This window comes from Lissotriton vulgaris, chromosome 1_1, assembly GCF_964263255.1.
Source record: "Lissotriton vulgaris chromosome 1_1, aLisVul1.2, whole genome shotgun sequence".
Classification (NCBI taxonomy): Eukaryota; Metazoa; Chordata; class Amphibia; order Caudata; family Salamandridae; genus Lissotriton; species Lissotriton vulgaris.
This window is the reverse complement of record NC_141685.1, coordinates 1,383,730,209-1,383,753,255: the sequence shown is the minus strand read 5'-3', so window position 1 is coordinate 1,383,753,255 and position 23,047 is coordinate 1,383,730,209.

Below are 23,047 nucleotides of genomic sequence, written 5' to 3'. Positions count from 1 at the left end.
CAACAACTCTGGAGAGCCAGGCTCTCTGCCCCTGTCAGGCGGGGTTCCTGCATAACGACCGGAGCCACGTTTGTTAATTTATGTTTGTACATTGTATCTCTTTTTCATTCTGCTCAGCATTGTGCAATCCAATTAGTACTTTACATGCTCTTTGCTTGTTCAACCGTTAACATTTCGAGTGAAGGGGAGGGTTAGGGGAGGGGGAGTGCCCTCCCAGCAGCCCAATCCCCCAAACCTGTCCCTCCCAACCTTCGCCCATGTCTCGTTCATTCACGGGTGCAGTTTGTGTGTCACTTCTGGGGTAGCCATTAATCTAGAACAAAGACATATCCGCACTCCTCATCTTACCCCTCCCTGCACTGTCGGGCTACTGACTCCTGTCCAAACGTAAGAAACCTTAGGGCGTAAGCCCGTCGTGTCTCTCCTGGTCCTTTCAACCTCTGGAGAAAGGCCTGGATGTTATGTGCCTGCTCCTCTTTCCAAGCTTTAAGCTCCAGGCCCTGCTGGCGCAAATGTTCCATAATTTTCTTATAAGGTGAGGCAGTCACTCAAGTAAGGCCCAGCCCCTGGCGTCTCAATCTCCTTTGTTACCCCTCCGTAATAGAAAGTCATTTGCAGTAAGTAGCGTCCCTGTTGGAGCATGACGCTTTCTTCCAAGTTCTGGGATAAATCGCTACTGCAGCTTGAAGGTGACATGTTCTGGGCTGACAATCGCTCCACCAAGTCTTATGTTCCACGTAGCAGTACGACTGATGTTACGAATGCTTGACCTCATTCTCACTGGGACTGTATTTTTGGTGGCCTCTGGGTCGTTGTTGTCCCTCCCTTCATCTTTTACAAAAGGTTTTTGTTGTAAACTATGTACTTGCATTTCTCTATGGTTTACAATTGTACTCTATGCTCTCTGTGCTCTGTTCTAGAATGGTTATGTGTCTGTGGACTCCAGGTTCTACTTGGTCAGTTGGTTGACTGGTCAGCAGGTGCTGGGTCCTTCTCTGCTGTGCTTAAGAATAAACCCCTTTGTTCAGCATAACTTGTTGATGGTAAAGCTTGTTCCTTCTTGGGTCAAGCAACTTTTGAGCAGTGGTGATCTTGCTAATTCCAAACATGTTTTGCCTTCCTCCACTGTGGGTAGTAAGATTTCAAAAGGGGATTTGGTTAAGGTTAAACCGGGGAGGTGTGCAAAAGGTTTAACCAAATTTAGGGGACCTTTTTCTGTTAAAAACGTTTTCCCTAATTATGTTCTTCTTGAAAATGGTGAGAAGTGGAATTTGAGGCGTGTTGCGGTCTATCAGAAATGTGGGCTAACACCTTCCAAACCTGTTTCTGATGCCTCTGTTTCTGCTCCTTGCAATTCTTTTTCTGTTTCTTCAAACGAGGAGGGGGGTAGTGGTTACATGTTCTTATCTCAAGAGTGTGTTCCTTCTTCCTCTTCTGACAGGTTGTGTTTCGGAGCTGGTGATGCTTCGGATTCTGGTTCCTCTGGTTTACGAGGTTCCTCTGCCTTTCGAGGCACCACCTTTGCTTTGCCTCCTTCCCTTCCCCCTTCTCTCTCCACTCCCAGGGCTCCAAGGTATCGTAAACCTTCTTCTTATTTGAATAATTATTTTTGCTAATTGATTTCTTTTCGTTTCTTTTATTGTTTGTTTATAAAGATGGGAGATGTGTTGTAAACTATGTACTTGCATTTCTCTATGGTTTACAATTGTACTCTATGCTCTCTGTGCTCTGTTCTAGAATGGTTATGTGTCTGTGGACTCCAGGTTCTGCTTGGTCAGTTGGTTGACTGGTCAGCAGGCGCTGGGTCCTTCTCTGCTGTGCTTAAGAATAAACCCCTTTGTTCAGCATAACTTGTTGATGGCGTTTACTTACAACAGTTTTCCTGGACTGTGGTATTTCCCGTTGCTCATCGTACTGCAGCATTTGGGAATCAATACAATTCCATACCTCTTGTGGGTCTGTGAAGAACAGTACCTCTTTGTCGGTCATCATTTTCAATTTGGCTGGGAGCATGAGTGCATACTTTTCCCATTGGTCTTATTCTCCTTTTGGCTTCAACGAATGTGGTGTATTGTTGTTGCACTTCCGCTGTAAAATCTGGCAATATCATGACCTTGCTGTTCTCAACTACCCATTGGTCCAGTGATCCAGTCATTTTCAGTATTTTGTCTTTTTTTAATGAAAGTGGAGGAATCGTTTGACTTCGCTCTCAGGGTGGGGGGAGGCATTGAAGTTGGCTTGGCAGGCACCCGATGCCCCCTCTGTAAGGTGAAGAACAGTGACAGGCCCTCAGGTGCTACCTCTTGCTTTAGCCAAGCCTTGAGATAAGTTACCATAAAGAATCCTTCCACTTTTTCTGGCAGTCCTATGACGCATATCTTATTCTGTCTAGCTGCTCCTTCCAAGTCCTCTGCCTTGCACTACAAGTAGCTCACTTTCTTGCTCAACTCAGTGACTTTTTTTAGTAATTCATTTGATCGTGGAACCAGGGTAGCTAATGACTTCTCGTTCTTGGTGACTCTCACTGCTATTTTCATTTGGTCCTCCTGCAGCAAGTTTAGTTCTCATGTCACTTTGTCTGACTTAAATTCCAGGGCTGTGACAACCTCTAAATTGACATCCCGCTTGTCTGGTGCTCCAGGCGTGCAGGTTCCTGCACACTGTGGAGAATTAGCCAGTGAGCGGTCTCTCTGTGTCTTATAGAACTGAGTCCTTGTCCCAGGTCCTTAGCCCTTATGTGTCTGCCCATTATGAATCAGGTATGTTGCACCTTATGTCACAGTGCAGTGATGCTAATGCTCTGGCTAGGGAAACGATTCAGAAAAGGGGGTGTGATGAACAGAGTGTCTGAATTAAGCAGACCACTCTTACCCAGTCCAAAGATCAGGGCTTGATCCATCACCGTTTTTTAGCTCACTGCACCATCCCAGCTCAGAACCTGGCTACATGCAAATTAGTCTGTCCCTGGCCCAGTTCATCATGGGAACAGGGCAGACCAAACTACCAAGCCAATTCTTATACTGGGAAGAAAACAAGCTTCCGGGGACCGGTTTCTGGCATTTCAGCCGTCGTCTGCCCGGCTTGCTTGAATCCTGATGGTGCAATGAGCAAGGGACTCACGTCTGAGTATACCCTCCCACACATAGTGTGGACAAACCGATTTTGGAAAAGGGGGTGGTGATGGACAGAGTTTCTGAATGATGCAGAATACTCTTACCCAGTCAAGAGATCAGGGCTTGATCCATCACCGTTTTTTAGCTCACTGCACCATCCCAGCTCAGAACCTGGCTATATGAAAATTAGTCTGTTCCTGTCCCAGTGCATGATGGGAACAGGGCAAACCAAACTACCAAGCCAATTCTTATACTGGGAAGGAAACAAGCTTCCGGGGACCGGTTTCTGGCATTTCAGCCGTCGTCGGCCCGGCTTGCTTGAATCCTGATGGTGCAATGAGCAAGGGACTCACATCTGAGTATACCCTTCCACGCTTATGGTGGACAAAATGATTCAGAAAAGGGGGTGGTGATGAACAGAGTGTCTGAATTAAGCAGACCACTCTTACCCAGTCCAAAGATCAGGGCTTGATCCATCACCATTTTTTAGCTCACTGCACCATCCCAGCTCAGAACCTGGCTACATGCAAATTAGTCTGTTCCTGTCCCAGTGCATGATGGGAACAGGGCAAACCAAACTACCAAGCCAATTCTTATACTGGGAAGGAAACAAGCTTCCGGGGACCAGTTTCTGGCATTTCAGCCGTCGTCGGCCCGGCTTGCTTGAATCCTGATGGTGCAATGAGCAAGGGACTCACATCTGAGTATACCCTTCCACGCTTATGGTGGACAAAATGATTCAGAAAAGGGGGTGGTGATGAACAGAGTGTCTGAATTAAGCAGACCACTCTTACCCAGTCCAAAGATCAGGGCTTGATCCATCACCGTTTTTTAGCTCACTGCACCATCCCAGCTCAGAACCTGACTACATGCAAATTAGTCTGTTCCTGTCCCAGTGCAAGATGGGAACAGGGCAAACCAAACTACCAAGCCAATTCTTATACTGGGAAGGAAACAAGCTTCCGGGGACCGGTTTCTGGCATTTCAGCCGTCGTCGGCCCGGCTTGCTTGAATCCTGATGGTGCAATGAGCAAAGGACTCACATCTGAGTATACCCTTCCACGCTTATGGTGGACAAAATGATTCAGAAAAGGGGTTGGTGATGAACAGAGTGTCTGAATTAAGCAGACCACTCTTACCCAGTCCAAAGATCAGGGCTTGATCCATCACCGTTTTTTAGCTCACTGCACCATCCCAGCTCAGAACCTGGCTACATGAAAATTAGTCTGTTCCTGTCCCAGTGCATGATGGGAACAGGGCAAACCAAACTACCAAGCCAATTCTTATACTGGGAAGGAAACAAGCTTCCGGGGACCGGTTTCTGGCATTTCAGCCGTCGTCGGCCCGGCTTGCTTGAATCCTGATGGTGCAATGAGCAAGGGACTCACATCTGAGTATACCCTTCCACGCTTATGGTGGACAAAATGATTCAGAAAAGGGAGTGGTGATGAACAGAGTGTCTGAATTAAGCAGACCACTCTTACCCAGTCCAAAGATCAGGGCTTGATCCATCACAGTTTTTTAGCTCACTGCACCATCCCAGCTCAGAACCTGGCTACATGCAAATTAGTCTGTTCCTGTCCCAGTGCATGATGGGAACAGGGCAAACCAAACTACCAAGCCAATTCTTATACTGGGAAGGAAACAAGCTTCTGGGGACCGGTTTCTGGCATTTCAGCCGTCGTCGGCCCGGCTTGCTTGAATCCTGATGGTGCAATGAGCAAGGGACTCACATCTGAGTATACCCTTCCACGCTTATGGTGGACAAAATGATTCAGAAACGGGGGTGGTGATGAACAGAGTGTCTGAATTAAGCAGACCACTCTTACCCAGTCCAAAGATCAGGGCTTGATCCATCACCGTTTTTCAGCTCACTGCACCATCCCAGCTCAGAACCTGGCTACATGCAAATTAGTTTGTTCCTGTCCCAGTGCATGATGGGAACAGGGCAAACCAAACTACCAAGCCAATTCTTCACCAGAAAGGAGACAATCTTCCGGGGACCGGTTTCTGGCATTTCAGCCGTCGTCGGCTAAAATGCAGCAATAAAAATAGAATACATACCAGGCACAAAAGCCATAAAAAAGACCTGTTCTAAAAACGTAAAATAATGTAAATTTATATAAATCACAGAAGCCAGGACTTAAGATGTAAGTAGACTTGAGCATTCATTGTTTCAAATAACATTGCCTTACTTACATTGCCCTTTTTCGTATTGCACACGCCTGAAGGAGTGGAACGCTGCCGGGTGCTAGGCGGAGAACGAGTCTGCCAGCAGGACAACCGAAGTTGCAGCAGCAGGAGCAGAGTCCCCCCCCGCCGCTTTTCACCACCGACGCGGCTGCTGAGCGGGGCGACTCCAACCCCCAGGAGCCTTTGCGGGGGCGCGCAGTTGTGACGCGCAAGCAGGCGCCTGGAGGCGCTTAAAACAGTAGCACGCCCGGAGCGCCTTGGGAGCCCTTTTTCGTATTGCGCACGCCTGAAGGAGTGGAACGCTGCCGGGTGCTAGGCGGAGAACGAGTCTGCCAGCAGGACAACCGAAGTTGCAGCAGCAGGAGCAGAGTCCCCCCCGCCGCCGCTTTTCACCACCGACGCGGCTGCTGAGCGGGGGGACTCCAACCCCCAGGAGCCTTTGCGGGGGCGCGCAGTTGTGACGCGCAAGCAGGCGCCCGGAGGCGCTTAAAACAGTACGCCCCCTCCGCGTAGCGGGACGCGTGCGGGACCAAGCACGGGGCTAAGCCCGGGCAAAGGGCGGGCCCTCTGTGGCCCTCAGAGGCCTGAGGAGCCTGGCCTGGGCCACACACCCTGCCCGACTGCCACCAGCTTACGGATTTATGGACATCTAAACTGTAAGTTTGCCAACCGTTTATGTTATTTTCTACTGGGAGCTAATTACGACATTGACTTTTCGAGATTGGCTGACAAAATTGTCGAAATTTCCTACTGCTCTATTGTTGGGTACTTATAGGGTCTGTTATGAACTGCCGAGAGACCAGAAGCATGGCAGCCGCAGGAGCAAAAAAGTTGACTGGTACCCTCGATGACTTTATTGTCCGCACCCACGCTTTAATTGATGAAGGGATTATCTTAATGGACAGAAGGGTATCTCAAGACTTAGCCATGGCTAAGCGATCCTCTTTAGGCCTCATCGCACAAGCTTGTACCCCTAACACTGTAACTGGTCCGAACACTCTTGTAATGGTACACAATGATGGGGGCTATGATGTTCCAAGTTCTCAAGAGGGTTTGGAGGCAACCCCTAATCTCACCCTGCTAGTAGATAGTGGCCCAGTTGGAAATGAGACTGATAACCTATCTATGGCTAGTGCTTTAAATCAAAGGGGTATGAAAGAGGGGGCAATTCCTAAACAAAAGACCAACAAATCCACCATTCGCAAAGGGAAAAAAGCACACATTACCCATAACCAAGATCTAACCAATTTAGACCCGGTGCTCTCGAATGCGAGCAGCAACCTGGTTGCTCATACTAATGACACTGGGGGAGTGCACCAGGCCAATGTCGGCCTACCCTTAAGCCTCCCAGATGATACTGTTGTAGACAGCAGCTTGGAGGAAATTTTGGAACTAAGTGGCGAGGCAAACAACCAAGTTAGAAGCAGTGAGGACAGAAGTAGCCTAAGCATGGTTAATAATAACATCTCTGAAATGTTAAAAATCCTCCTCGAACCCATTGAGGTTAGGTTACGCTGCTTAGAAACAATACTAAAAAATATTCACAAAGACATAAGTGCCCCTAGTTTCAACCTGAATAACAAAGCACCCCATGTAAAAACTACAATGAACAAGCCATCCTTAGTTGATAAAAGTGTCCCTATCACTAAAAGAAATGTGCCCAGAAACCCTGGTAACACCACTAATCCAAGAGGTACCACAACAAAGACCCCTGACCCTAAACAAACACTGAACCCAGCCAAACCTAAGGTAACTCCTCAAGTCAAATTCAAAGATCACACACCCCTGACTCCAAAATTGGACCAGGCCCCAATAGATAAGAGAGAGTCCCGGAGAAACATCCATCTTCCTCCGGATGCATGTCCATATGTTGTGATCTTGACTGGGGTCACTGAAATTGCATCAACTGAAGTAGAATCTTACCAGGCCCTTAAAAATAAAGTATGCCATTGGCTGTCCAAAAACCATCCATTACCAGCCAATATGCCTAGTAACATTCTAATGGTGGAGAGAACTCCATGGGTTGGTGGTAATAGAAAAAATTTACAAGGAGACTGTATCGTGGTCACCTTTGAGAACCCACAGGTGGTAAAACACATTTGTGGAGGAACTCCGAGCTATCACGCAAGAACGGTCACTGCCAGGCCCCTTTCTTATTTTTATTCACTGGGGAATCAAGTAGATAAAAGATGGAGTTGGTTAAGGGGTCCACATGAACACAAAATTAGACACAGGTTCAATCCCCCATGGGAGGTGCAAGCCCACGGTTGGGAGGAGGGCGGTGAGGATGGATGGAACCTGGTCAGGAGAAGAAGAGCTAGACCTTTCCAGGGAGGGTTTGCTGTAGGGCCCCGAAATAGTCACCCACATTATGACCACCATATTGCGAATGGGCAAGAAAACTACTTTAACATCCCAACGTTCAATCATTATGAGTGCCCGTCATTTATGGAATGGGTTGATTGACAAAAACTGGGCTCACCCATTAAACAGTTGCAAAACACCCTTCCCATTGCCCCACAAAGTAGTCAGGCCGTGCAGGAGTCAAATATTGAGCTAAACACTGACCTAGCCTTAACCATAGGTCAGGGTACTGAGGGCGGGACATAATTCTGTGTGAAAGAGGATAATGAAATGGGAGGGCGGGGGATATCCCTGGCCACATGGAACATTGCGGGCCTCAGGAGTAAAATGGATGACCCCTATTGGAAGGATCTCATAGGCACCATGGACATAATAGCTATGCAGGAGACCTGGGCTACCGAAAACATGCTCACAGTTGATGGCTTCACCACTTTTTTTCTCCCAGCAGTCAACTCAAAGCGAGGGCGGGCCAGAGGCGGTCTGGTTACCTTGATATCCGCCAAAATCCCGGGCTCTTATAAAGAAATAGCAACTGGTAGCACCTACTGCCTCGCAGTTCTAATTACTCATAGGGGCTCTAATACCGTATTGGTAGTGAACTTTTATAACTCCTTTGATAGGGAACATCCGGTTGGCAACCTGTTGAGGTTAAACTCTTTCTTAGTCAACTTTAAGGAGTCTATAGAGCCTGAATGCATTGTCATCTTAATGGGAGATTTTAATGTCCATGGGTGCCAGGATAAATGTCCCCCCAATGTTCTATTTGGCCCCCCGGAAGAGGAGAATACCCACTTTGAACACTCAGAACAGGGAACTTTTCTGGAATCCCTGTTGGCCGAAAATGGGTTAATGCTGCCAACTGGGTGTGACGAGGATATCCCCACTTTCACAGGTCATGGCAGTGGGTCTACAATTGAATACATCTTTTTGAGTAGCAGTTATGGGAGCCAAATTATTAGTTATTCAGTTGTAAGGTCCCATTTTAGTGACCACAATCTGGTTGTATTAAAAGTTAAGAATGTACTTGTTATCAAGGAATGTAGCTTGAATCTAGTAGATAAATGTGATATACAATCGACTGACCAGGCACGTAGAATTAAGTGGTGTAGAATAATTCCCGAGGATTTCTTTTGTAATCTTTGCATTAGTAGCCAGGAGGCTCTAAAACTCTGTATGGATGATCAGGCAGGGGACAATGAGGTAATAGAGGCGTATAAAAGGGTCTGCGCCGACATTCTGTCCAACCTGACGCGACAGGGCACAAGTAAAACACAAGGGAAGGAAGGCTGGTTCGATAAGAAATGTTCTGCTGCTAACCATAAACTTAAAGTAGCACTTAAATCTAAACCAGTAGATAGAATGCTCGTGGCTACCCTCAGGAAAGAATACAAGATCACCATTGAAAAAAGGCGGCGCGAGATCAGAGAGGACGCTTGGGCCGACTTGACCTCAATCGATGTTTTGAAAAGCAGCGCCAAATTTTGGGCCGTGGTCAATCAACCCTTTTTCTCAGACTCAAGCAACAATGAACTGGATTGTGGAATCCAAGCAGACAAATGGCACTTGCACTTTAAATCTGTTTATGAACAGGAAACATTGGGGGCTGAGGGCACGACCAGCTTTTACCAACTTCCCTATAGTTTAACGGTGGACGAGGAAGAGGTGGCCGTGGCCATTGGAAAAATGACCAGTAACAAAGCACCCGGGCCGGATGGGGTTCCCGCTGACCTTTTTAAAGTTGATATTTTATTTTGGTCCAAAATCTTAGCTAGAGTTTTTAACAGAATTTTCAAAGCAGGTATCCCAGAATCTTGGACCCAATCAGTGATCGTCCCTATTTACAAAAAAGGGGATAGGGGGGACCCTGGAAATTATCGCCCCATATCCCTCACAGATTCCGCAGTCAAGGTCCTAGGGAGAATGGTCCTATGTAAACTGACTGAATGGTTAGAGGAGACTAACACCCTCTCCCCCCTTCAGTATGGTTTTAGAAAGGGGCGTAGTACCATCGACCAAAGTTTAAACCTACAACTGCTCATAGGGAAATACACACAAGTGAAGCAAGGATTCCTGTACATTGCCTTCATGGATCTGTCCTTGGCATTCGACCGAGTCAACAGATCCAAGTTGTGGGGCCAGCTTCTTAGTGTTGGAGTAGACCCAAATATCGTGTATTTTCTAGCAGACCTCCATAGGGACCTTACTGCCACGGTTCGTTACGATAGAAAAGGGAACTGTACGGGGAAAATCAGTATTACCAATGGTGTAAGGCAGGGATGCATTCTTGCTCCCCTGCTCTTTACACTATATATAAATGACCTGGGCGGAATTTTGGGCACAGCTTGCAAGGATATCCCCAGGGCAGGGAAATATCTACTGCCCGCCCTATTATATGCGGACGACGCTGCCCTTATAGCTAGAACCCCAGTGGGTCTACAAAGCCTGTTGAATTCTTTTTATGCTTTTATGATAAACCTTGATTTAAGTATTAACGTTGGTAAGTCTCATGTTATGGTGGTAGGCCACAAAGCAAAGGCCAAAAAAAATGTGATGATGCTGCACTGTAATGGCCACAAGCTGTCAAGAGTTTCCAGATTTCCCTATTTGGGGGTTGTTTTCGATGACTGTTCCACATGGCACCCCCAAATGCTGGAGAAAAAAAAAGTTTTGGCACGCTCCATCTCCGCGGTGCTGGGTTTTTCACGCAAATTGGGGGTGAAGCCCATAGAGGCAGTTTTAAAAGTGTATGCTGCTAAATGTATTGCCATCGCTATGTATGGTGCAGACCTGTGGGGCTTTAGGCCTATCAAATCTCTTCAAGTCATAGAAGATAACTTTTTAAAATCAATTCTTTCCCTGCCAAGATCCACGGCCAGCTTCATAGTCCATCAGGAATGCGGCGTGGATTATTTGGAGGATCGAATTGCTATGGCCCCCCTTTTAAAATGGATATCGGTATGGCTCAATACAGAGCTTGAAGTCAACCATGAAATCCTGAAGGACTGCCTAAAGTTAGATCACTGGAACAAGATTCCCTGGCTGAAATATGTAGAACAAATGTGTGTAAAGTTTGGACGGCCCGAACTGTTTCACAAACCATCCGCCCTGGTGAAAGCCGATCTGAAGTGGACAAAGAACACTTTTTTGCTGTACAGTGGTATGGACAGAGAAGGCAGGGAGCTGGTAAAGCCCTCTGTTAGGACTCATCAATTGATTGCTTCTCCTGACCATGATCTGGAACTTTACTTGAAGGTTGTTAACAACACAAACCACAGGTATCTTCTAACTAAGTTCCGACTGAACAAAGTCCACCTATTAATCTCAGGCCGCCCCAGCTGGACCAGGGACTTGGATTTGAATCTATGTAACTGTGACGGTTACTCAATCATGGATACTGCCCACTTCTTGTTTTTTTGTGATCATTTTAAAGACATTAGGAAAAAATTTATTATACCCCTGTTAAAGGGGAAAGGGTTCAGGCAGGTCAAACCAGCTTTACTGTATCTCCAATTGTTAGCAGAAATCTGGGAAATTTATAATGTGGCTAAGTTCTTAACTATTGCGGTGAGATTGGGCAAAAAGATCAATTGGTCGTAGAACATCCACCATAAACATTGCCCACTGTAACTTGAATCAAGTTTTTTATCTTGTAATTTTTTATTGATGTTTCTTTTTAATTGTAGAATGCTGCATTTTTTATTTGTCATGCTGCTCGGTGATTTGTGGACCACTTTTATGTGTCTTGTACTTTTATGGTTTTTGTAAATTGAACCGAATAAAGTATTTCTTGACTTGACTTGGCCTTACTCACACGTAAAATGCCCCTCAAAAAAACGCCAAACACATAACAGGTATCTTGGTTATTTAGCTGCTATAAGAAGAGCAAAGCAGCTTTTCACTTAGTAAAGTTGTGCCTGCGCAACAGAGGCAATAGAAATTTCCTACTACAAGAAAGATAGAAATTACAAAAGAAAAAAAGTGCAATAAGTTCTGGTTTGATTGCTCGCCACATGGAAAAATACAAATATCGTTTGGAGAGTATTGCCCTAAGGGGAAACACAACATCCAGCATATCGTTCCCAACCTACAATGAGTCAGCACGTTGCGTTAGTCCAAGTTCTGCAAAAATAATAGGTATGGGGCAATCCCGACAGTCATCTGAACCAAACAATACTCTCCTACAGATGGCTTCACCACATCCATAGCCTCCCTAGAGGCTTGTCTGTGTGAAGAATAGCATTCCCGGGTCCAGATTTAGTTTTTCTTGGTGATACTTTCAGTGTTCTCAAATAAGTGAGCACAGCCCAGAGCCGAAGTGGTATCTCTTATATACTTTAGCCATGGAATGTTCAATCCATGGTTGCAAGCGAGACAATCTCTAACAACTGCATGGTTGAGCTTAGCTTCCTTATTTGACCAGGTGAAACACCAAAGTGCTACAGGGGCGGCACAAATACGGTCCTGAACATACTTAAGGCCTAATTCTGGGTGTAGGGGCAAGTGGGGTGTTGAGGGAGAAACCCCCAACAGGCAGCGGCAAAATCTATGTTCCTTGACTTGGATGGCAGCAAAATCCCTATAACCCCATACTCTCATGCCGTACGTCAAAGTTGGAAGGCATTTCCTTTTATACATTTCTATTAATGGGGCCAGTGGCTTTCTACTAATGCAAGCAGCAAGAGATAAAATGGAGCAGATCACACTAGAAAATCGAGTAATTCTATTTCTAAGACACTCGAACCATGCTAAAGCATCCTCAAAATCCAAGCGAAGATAAGGAAAAGAGGATACCCTGTTTAATTCTTTTCCTATTGAGTAGTTGTTCTGGGGTTATTAGCACTGCAAACCATTACAAACGTTTTCGAGTAAATTGTTTCCATGTCAAGACCCTTCATCAATTTGACAGCTGTACATCTGCCCCAGCAACATCTAGTGTCCTCTCCAAATCATTAATATACAATAAAAAAAGGATGGGGGCAGTACGCAGACTTGGCTTACTCCTCGATTAACTTTAAATAGAGAAGTAAGTACACTCTCGGCCTCGCCAAATCTTACTTTTGTATGTTTATATTTAAAATCAATTATAGATATATATATATAACATTTTCTGTTACTATATATATGACTATATAGTATACATATTTGTGTGTGTTTGAATATATATGTGGCTGCATATATAACTATATATATATATATAACTATATATATATATATATATATATATATATATGTTTACAAAATCCGCTCTGGCGTGCTGCCTGCGGCCCCGAGGGAGGTGGCACCAATGCCGGCCGAGCACGCCGGTAACCACAATTTCAAAGTTCCAAAGTAGTAGTGCTCTCAGCTCGCAAAACAAACGCAACTCCACTGCATCTCCAAGGGTGTTTATTCACCTAACAACATGTTTCGGCTGCGGACAGCCTTGTTCACGTTAGGTTGTTTGTCAGTTTCAACCATTAATAAAGTGTTCGTGAGAAAGACATGGAAATGGGACTTACAAACTCGGTTACATCGCTAAAAATAAAAGCTTTGAAACACACGTAAATAAATTCAAATTACATTGATGAAGTCCAGCAGACCATCCCTGCACGTTTTTCAAATTAATAAAGTTGAAATACGCCGTGGCACGAATTAACATACATTTTCAAATTAAAGAATATATATGCTCCCAAACGGTGTTTAAACTTAGCACACCATAGTTTTCAATAACCCGCATTGCTGGGTTCAGCGGGCAAAGCAGTTATACATAATAACATAAATGTGGCATTGAGGACGCCATAATTGTAGTTTATACATCAGCTCGGTTGGTAAATGAGGAAACAGAAAGACGCGCTGGCCAATGAATACAGCACAAAGCATACTAGGTGTGCGTCCATGAGGGCAGCATTCAATTCAAAAAGTGCCTATGCAACAGAGACAGTGCAAACTTACGCGCTGGCAATTAAATACATTGCAATTAAAGGCAGCACAACACATAATTGATGCACGTCAAAAGGGGCATCATTGAGTTAAAAAAGGTGCCCATGCAGCAGAGACGGTGCAAACATACGCGCTGGCAATTAAATACATTGCAATTTAAAACAGCTCAACACATGATAATGCGCGTCAAACCGGGCAGCATCCAGTTCAAAACGTGCCCAGGCAAACTTGATAGTGCAAGTTATAGCCCTGACATATGCACCTTGCTATGTCTGTAAAATACACCTGAGAACCAATGTAAAGGGCATTCTCATGTTTCCTACAAGGGACGCGATAGCGTATGAAGCAATGTGCAACATGATAAATGTCAAATACACTAACATTACTTTATGAGACATGTCTCATTGGAAAGGCTTGTGTCCCAAATGTCGTCTAAGTGACACAAGGTAGGTCTGCATGTGGACAAAACCTAATACTAGAGTTAGAAGTCCAGATCACAAAAAGAAGAAAATGCCCCCAATCCAGGGCTTACTGTGCTCATAAGAAACTGATGTGCTGACAAAGGAGTTAGTGGCCGTGCTCGTGAATGAAGTCAAATGATTTCCGTGTAACTGGAAACCTCAAATAAGTGAAGTGGTGACGAGATCCGGTACTGGGTGCCAATCTATAAAAAACATGGGAGAACAGAGTCAGGACTCAACATGTTGGTTAAAAACTCACTGCGAGCATCAAAACGAGAATAAACAGTGCAATAATATATGGAAGAGAACAGATACAGAGTATATGCTTGTTATGAAATCTAACATGTTGTACCAGCAGAGCACAAGAATAAGAGAACTTGACAGATAGGAGTTATTCCCTAAGATGTACCGCCAGCTCCTCATCCTGGTTCAATCCTCCTGGGGCCTTACTTTGAAACTCTATGATGTACTTGGACTCTTTTTGTCTCAGTTTCAAAGTCCTGTCTCCTCCCCGGGGATTTCTTTCAAGTTGCTCTAGTACATGGAAACTCATCTGGGCTGGGTTAGAGAAATGTTTCTCAGCAAAATGTCTAGCTACCGGGTATTTCTCATTTATGTTGACAATAGCCCGGTAGTGTTCAAGGACACGGTTTTTGGCCTGTTTGGTACTGCTGCCTATGTACCAAAGGCCACACGGACATTCAATGACATAGACAACGAATGTTGTACTACAAGTCAAGAATTGTTTGAGTTCCTTTCTTATCCCATTGTACTCAACCGTTTTCTTGTGAGTACTATATCTGCACGCTTTGCAGTGACCACAGGGAAAGAAACCAAACAATCCCAAGTTCTGTGCTTTGGGGTAGTTCGTGATATCACTTTTCACTACCATATCCCGTATTGATCTACCCTTCCTGTAAGTTATCAGGGGTCTATTGGAAATGTCATTACCGATCACACTATCAGCAGTGAGGATGTTCCAGTTCTGGGATATGATTTTCTGTATTTGTTTGGATTCAGTGTTGTATGTGAGGATGAGACGAGTATGTTCCTCCTCACATGACACATTGGGAGTCTTTTCTTCTAGAGTTTCTAACCTGGAAATCTCATCCGCCCGGGTTTTGGCCTTTCTTATCACCCAGACAGGATAGCCTCTGTCTCTAAATCTGGATATCATTTCAAGGCTGACTTGTTCATACACCTCATTCGTGCTGCAGTTCCTTTTCGCCCTGAGCAGTTCTCCATACGGGATACTCCATTTCAGAGTCTCCGGATGGCTGCTCTGAGCATGAAGGATGCTGTTCCCTGCAGTGGACTTTCTGAACAAACTGGTTTGGAGTTGGCCTCTAATCACCTCTACTTTCACATCAAGATATTCTGCCGTAGTGCGGCTGATGTTACTGGTGAGTACGATATTCAAGTTATTTTCATTGAGATTTCTGACAAAGTCTTGTGCCATTTCAATGGAACCCCTCCAAATTACGAAGAGGTTGTCAATGTAACGCCACCATGTATTGACATATTGCCAATACTTTGTGAGATTGGGGTCAGAGCGGATGCTTTGCTCCCAGTACCCCAAGAAGAGGTTCGCAAAACTGGGAGCAAAGCATGAACCCATCGCCGTTCCAGTGGTTTGTCTGTACAAGACCCCGTCAAAGAGAAAATAGTTATTGCAGAGACAGTATGTCATCATGTCTATCAGCATCTTGCTGTGATCTCTAAAACGGAGTGGACGTCCTGCCAAAAAGCTCTCACACGCTTCCACACCCTGTTTGTGATCAATGATGGTATATAAGGATTGTACATCCAAGGTGATGAGAAGGTTGTTATCTTCCCATTGCACATAGGCAGCAGTACCAAACAGGCCAAAAAACGTGTCCTTGAACACTACCGGGCTATTGTCAACATAAATGAGAAATACCCGGTAGCTAGACATTTTGCTGAGAAACATTTCTCTAACCCAGCCCAGATGAGTTTCCATGTACTAGAGCAACTTGAAAGAAATCCCCGGGGAGGAGACAGGACTTTGAAACTGAGACAAAAAGAGTCCAAGTACATCATAGAGTTTCAAAGTAAGGCCCCAGGAGGATTGAACCAGGATGAGGAGCTGGCGGTACATCTTAGGGAATAACTCCTATCTGTCAAGTTCTCTTATTCTTGTGCTCTGCTGGTACAACATGTTAGATTTCATAACAAGCATATACTCTGTATCTGTTCTCTTCCATATATTATTGCACTGTTTATTCTCGTTTTGATGCTCGCAGTGAGTTTTTAACCAACATGTTGAGTCCTGACTCTGTTCTCTCATGTTTTTTATAGATTGGCACCCAGTACCGGATCTCGTCACCACTTCACTTATTTGAGGTTTCCAGTTACACGGAAATCATTTGACTTCATTCATGAGCACGGCCACTAACTCCTTTGTCAGCACGTCAGTTTCTTATGAGCACAGTAAGCCCTGGATTGGGGGCATTTTCTTCTTTTTGTGATCTGGACTTCTAACTCTAGTATTAGGTTTTGTCCACATGCAGACCTACCTTGTGTCACTTAGACGACATTTGGGACACAAGCCTTTCCAATGAGACATGTCTCATAAAGTAATGTTAGTGTATTTGACATTTATCATGTTGCACATTGCTTCATACGCTATCGCGTCCCTTGTAGGAAACATGAGAATGCCCTTTACATTGGTTCTCAGGTGTATTTTACAGACATAGCAAGGTGCATATGTCAGGGCTATAACTTGCACTATCAAGTTTGCCTGGGCACGTTTTGAACTGGATGCTGCCCGGTTTGACGCGCATTATCATGTGTTGAGCTGTTTTAAATTGCAATGTATTTAATTGCCAGCGCGTATGTTTGCACCGTCTCTGCTGCATGGGCACCTTTTTGAACTCAATGATGCCCCTTTTGACGCGCATCAATTATGTGTTGTGCTGCCTTTAATTGCAATGTATTTAATTGCCAGCGCGTAAGTTTGCACTGTCTCTGTTGCATGGGCACTTTTTGAATTGAATGCTGCCCTCATGGACGCACACCTGTTATGCTTTGTGCTGTATTCATTGGCCAGCGCGTCTTTCTGTTTCCTCGTTTACCAACCGAGCTGATGTATAAACTACAATTATGGCGTCCTCAATGCCACATTTATGTTATTATGTATAACTGCTTTGCCCGCTGAACCCAGCAATGCGGGTTATTGAAAACTATGGTGTGCTAAGTTTTAACACCGTTTGGGAGCATATATATTCTTTAATTTGAAAATGTATGTTAATTCGTGCCACGGCGTATTTCAACTTTATTAATTTGAAAAACGTGCAGGGATGGTCTGCTGGACTTCATCAATGTAATTTGAATTTATTTGCGTGTGTTTCAAAGCTTTTATTTTTAGCGATGTAACCGAGTTTGTAAGTCCCATTTCTATGTCTTTCTCACGAACACTTTATTAATGGTTGAAACTGACAAACAACCCAACGTGAACAAGGCTGTCCGCAGCCGAAACATGTTGTTAGGTGAATAAACACCCTTGGAGATGCAGTGGAGTTGCGTTTGTTTTGCGAGCTGAGAGCACTACTACTTTGGAACTTTGAAAAAAAAAAATATATATATATATATATATATATATATATATATATATACTACTATTATAAAGAGAGAACACAAACCTTTTGGCAAGGTAAACTCGGGAACCACAGCGCCAATCCACACACCCAATACACTGTTGTAATCCTCAGAGTGTGCAGATGGACATAGGCTATAGAAAGTAAAAAAAAAACTTAAATTTAAAAATATAACTTAAAAAAAAGTAGTGCCCTGAAAGTAGCGCCAGCCGCGACGCTGCACTGGCCGCGACGTAGCGCTGGCCGCAACGTACGTCGTGACGAGGAGGAGCGACGGTGAAGTGAGGAGCGCGGGGAGGAGCGGCAGCTCAGGTAACGCTCTGGGACACGGGAAATGTCGGGGCGGGAGGGAGCCGGTGCGGGAGGCTGGCCCTGAACAAATGCGGCTGAGGTAAGGCTCAGGCTCTGGGGGCAGCATTTCAGGCTTGCGTGCACTCCCGCCCGGCCTCCGCCCGCCACGACATTGTCCGGGACACAGACAATATCGTGGTGGGCGGGGGCCGGGGCGGGAGTGCACGCAAGCCTGAAATGCTGCCCCCAGTCCCCTTCTGCCCCAAGTAACGCTGGGGCGGGCTGCTAGTATATATATATATATATATATATATATATATATATATATACATATATATATATATATATATATACACACACACATATCTATGTATACTGAAATAATTGATTGAAACTATTTAATTTCCATTATATTAAATATAAGTATACTAATGTTTACAACATTTAAACAATATTCTTACCTTGATTTGGACAATGATTCCTTCCACGATATTCTTGACACAATATCTTTGTAAGTCCTATTATGACTATAGGAGGGCGATATTAAGGTAAATAATGTTTTTGTCACAAAAATTATGAGCCCAGTATTTAGTTGTACAATTTTTAATTGATGGTAATTGCTAGTGATACCAGACTGGGCGAAAAGAACAGTTGTAGATGTCAGTGTACAGAACATTGATTCTTGTGGATTTAGTCAAAATATATGATATGCATGACTTAGGAGTATCTAGATTCAGTCCTTTCTGGGCATTCAGTACATTAGAAAGATGGAAAGTGATACCAGACTTTATCGCATATAGTTAAATTATAATTGTTTTACAATGACAACCACATTTACATTTGCGTAAGATGCTCCAAGAAGTAAATGTAAATAAAATGTGACAACACAGTGCCCGTGAGTTTTGGCAGTCAACTTGTGCGCTAGTGTAGTCCTGTTGAAGGGTGACTACAATATCTGACATGGAGTCATCTTTCATCCAAGTTTCTGTAAGTAGCAGAAGGTCTAGCTTAGGCTCATATAGGCCTGGGCGGAGTTCTTGGGTTCGCAGGGTGCCAAAAAACACTGTTGCACTCTTCGGAATTCCGCACGCAATGAAGTGAGGCAAAATTAGCTCAGTCGGCACAACGCACAGCGCAAGAGGGTGCAGCTTCTTTCTGCCACTCGAGTAAATGTACTATTGTAGTGGCAGCTTCCTTAATGCCACCGGCACATTTCTCAACGCAAGCGGTAGCCACCTGCCACAACCGGAAGCATTCAGAAATCTCGCCAGGAGGTGTTCCAGCATTGGCGAGCCACATGAGAGGAAACACTCCGCTCCATGCCACTAGGCACTACACGGAGTGGGAAAAACTCTGCACACTCAGCGAGCGAAGTAGAGATTACCGCTTAGGCTCATCAAATAAGTGAAAAAATCTAGTTTATGTCTGGGCAATTGACTAGCTAAAAACTCACTTTTTCTCATTTATTCTCCAACGTCAACTTATAGTTATGTATATTTTTTTCTGGAAATCCTAAGGTGTTGTTACAAAATTTGCATATGAAGTTTGCTGTATGCAGAACATCAATGGGGTCTAAACTGTCAATGCAGTCTTTACTAACAGGTTGTTGTAGATATAGGAGTTCATCCCTATGATTAGAGGAGTGTCCTGAAAATGGACATGGGTTAGGACCTATGGCCTTGTCCAGACGCAGCCAAGCAAAGATGGGCTTGCCTTTGGCACACAAGTGGCATGCCTCCTGCGCGTCCGCATCATCAGGCTCCTTTGGTAGTCAGCTGTGCCTAGCAACTAGAATGCGAACCAAAATGGTGTCAAAGTTTGTCTCACCGCGGACAAGGCACTGAGAATGGCCAAAGCACGACATATTGAGTGAAATGTGCAAAGTGCAGTAAAGGAGATTGGCAACCCTTAAAATGCATTTAAAGCAACTTAAAAAGTAATTAAAAATAACGTGAAATTTCGTAATACCCCAATGCAACCCCAGTACCTCTTAGAAATGCTGCTTCAGTTTTGCCAACATTAGGGACTCAACCACGCATTTGCGTCCTCAGGCTCCTTTGGTAGTCAGCTGAGCCAAACAACTAGAATGCTAACCAAAATGGTGTCAGAGTTTGTCTCACCGCGGGCCAGGCACTGAACATGGCCAAAGCACAACATATTGAATAAAAAGTGCAAAGTGCAGTAAAGCAACATGAAATGTTGTAATAACCCCAATGCAGCCCGAGTACCACATAGAAATGCTGCTTTGATTTTGCCAACGTTAGGGACTCATTTATGCAGTGAATTATAGATATTACTAAGGATTAAGGGGTAGATGTAGCAAGTGTTTTCCCTTTCACAAATGGACCGATTCGCTGAATTGGCCCGTTTGTGAACGGGAAAAAGCCTTTTGGAATGTATCATCCCAAAAAGCAATCGCAAAATAGGTATTCACAATTTTGCGATTAACTATTTTGCGAATGCATTTAGGGAATCACAATTTGTGATTCCTTAAATGCAAGGCTGGTAAACAAAAGAATTGCGACCTGCCTGTAAGGAATTGCAAATTACCATCAACTTCAAGTTGGTGGTAATTTGCGATTTCCTTTAAAAATGCACTTTAGAGCATTTTTCTAAGTGGCATGTGGTGCACCTACATGCCCTTAGGGCAGGTATGTGCGTCACATGTGCACACATGCATATTTCAGGGGTGCAACAGGGTGGCCTTTTGGCACCCTTGCACCCTTGAAATTGGATGCTCAATTTGAGAGTACCTAGTTGGTACTCGCAAATTGCAAATGCAATCCTATTCATTCCTATGGGCCTCTAGGTCCACAGGAATGAATGGGAAGTATTCCTTAATAGTGAATCACAATTTGCGATTCGCTATTAAGGAATATGTAGGATTTGCGATATTTTTAGCAAATCCTACATACATTGCATTTTGCGATTCTTAAATAGCGACTCGGTAAAATTCGCTATTTAAGAATCGCAAAAGCAATTCTTGATACATCTGCCCCTAAGCTCCCCAAAACATCTCAGTATCTTTATGTCCAATTTAGGATTCATTGAAGTGAATATTCCAGATCTAAAGGGCTTCATTGCTAAAACATCATTATGATCACAATAGCTTCTGGTGATTATTTGATCGTGAAAACTAAAACACCAAAGATGTTATTTTGCTTATGTCACTTGAAAGTCACTCAAGTAAATTTCCTTGAAAAATTGGGCCTCATTACATAAAACTTTCTTTGAACATATAAGTCTGAAACTTGTTATTCATTATTACAAATCCTAAAAAACTTTTAAATAATAATTAAAATAATGTTTAATAACTTAAACAGTACAACAAGGAATCTGTCATTATAATATCACAAGTATGACATTTAAATACACCAAAACCAAGCATTCGCAATGCAATCGCTCTCGCCTTTGGGACCTTATAAGTATTTAGCTATGCAGCACATTAGCCTAGGTGCTGAAACATCTACTGTTCTTTAACATAGAGGGAAAAAAAGGAACCAAACTGCGTAACATACCAGATATGGGAACACATGGAGAGAAATATTGCCTTTCAGCGGGTTATGGTATAGTCCAAAGCTCTGTTTTTAATATAAAATCAAGGCCTTCGGTGGTCATATCACTGAAAATACAAGATTTGAAAAAAATATTGTCTACGGTTGCTCGCAGCAGATAATTTCTATGGACTGGAATCTAACCAATGCTAAAGTGATTCTGGTATTTTACTGACCTCTTCTGGTTGTCTTCTATCAAGAAAGTTAAATAGAGGCAGTTGCCAGAAAAATTTAAAAAAGAAAGTCCCTCAGCAGAAAGCAATTCTGGTATTTTACAGACCTCTACTGGTCGTTTTCTATCAAGACAGTTAAATAGAGGCAGTTGAACAAGTAGAAAGCAATTCTGGCATTTTACTGACCTCTACTGGTAGTTTTCTATCAAGACAGTTAAATAGAGGCAGTTGAACAGAAAAAAAAGTCCCTAAGCGAAAGCAGACAACTCCTATGGCAGATCTCCAGAGCCCATAAAGTACATACATATATAAGTATATACTAAAGTATATACAAGATGTCTCGAATGTTCAACCTAAAAACAAACAAACAGTTTTACAACTTAAGGGTGTAGCAAAAGGATTCTGTCTATTCAATCCCCTGTATTTTTCACATTTGACTACCAATTGTTTCAACTTTTACAGTGAGCGAGTCTCCCTACTTGAGTCAACTCATGGTAAATTATTGCTAAAAGAACTGAGAGGGCTTCCTGCCAATGTCTGCCTTTTAAGATAAGGCTGCTGCTCCACAGCTAGGGTAAAAGGCTCTGGGCTGGTTACACATGTGTACGTGTGCAGACTGGGCATTTGAGACTACTGTCTTACGCAGCCCGGTATCTGTTCACAGGTAGCCTGTTGCAGAAAGGATCCTTCAAGGAATAATTTTCACCTTGGGTGGGGCTAACAGTGTGAGTGGCCATTCGTAGTGTAGGTCTGCAGTACTTAATGAAGGTGCTGGTATTTTATTGGGTTAGTGTTGTATAAACAAATCACGAATACATAAATTACCAAGATTCTGGTAGGAAGGGGGTAACACAAGAGGAGATAGACCAATTGGTCTTTGTTCTTCTCTTCTGTTACCTCCCTCTATACCAGAATCTTAAAAATGTAAGTATCAGTGATTTGTACATATATCACTGATATAAAAAGAACTACATAGCTATAATACCTTTTTGTGTTTTGGTTCTTTAACCTGGAAGTACTCGTGGTGGCTTATACTCTCCCATCCTTCCTTGTTTATGAGCTTTAATAAATTACACATTATAACAAAATCTACACCAATATACAGTTTTGTGCTACTTAATCCTGCTAGTTCCAGTAAGGTATTAATTAAGGGTTACACATGCATCTGAGTGGAAATCAACAGTCATAATCAGCTTACAGGCATTTGTCCCCTCTACTGGGCCATGGAAATTACTCTGCTGGCTAGCATGAGGATCAAAAGCCCTCTCCAAACTGAGTTCTTGGGAAAGAAAGAAGTGGGGAGGAAATCTGCATCTGTTAACTCCTCCAGTACACCAAGGCTGGGAAATCTGAAGTACAAAG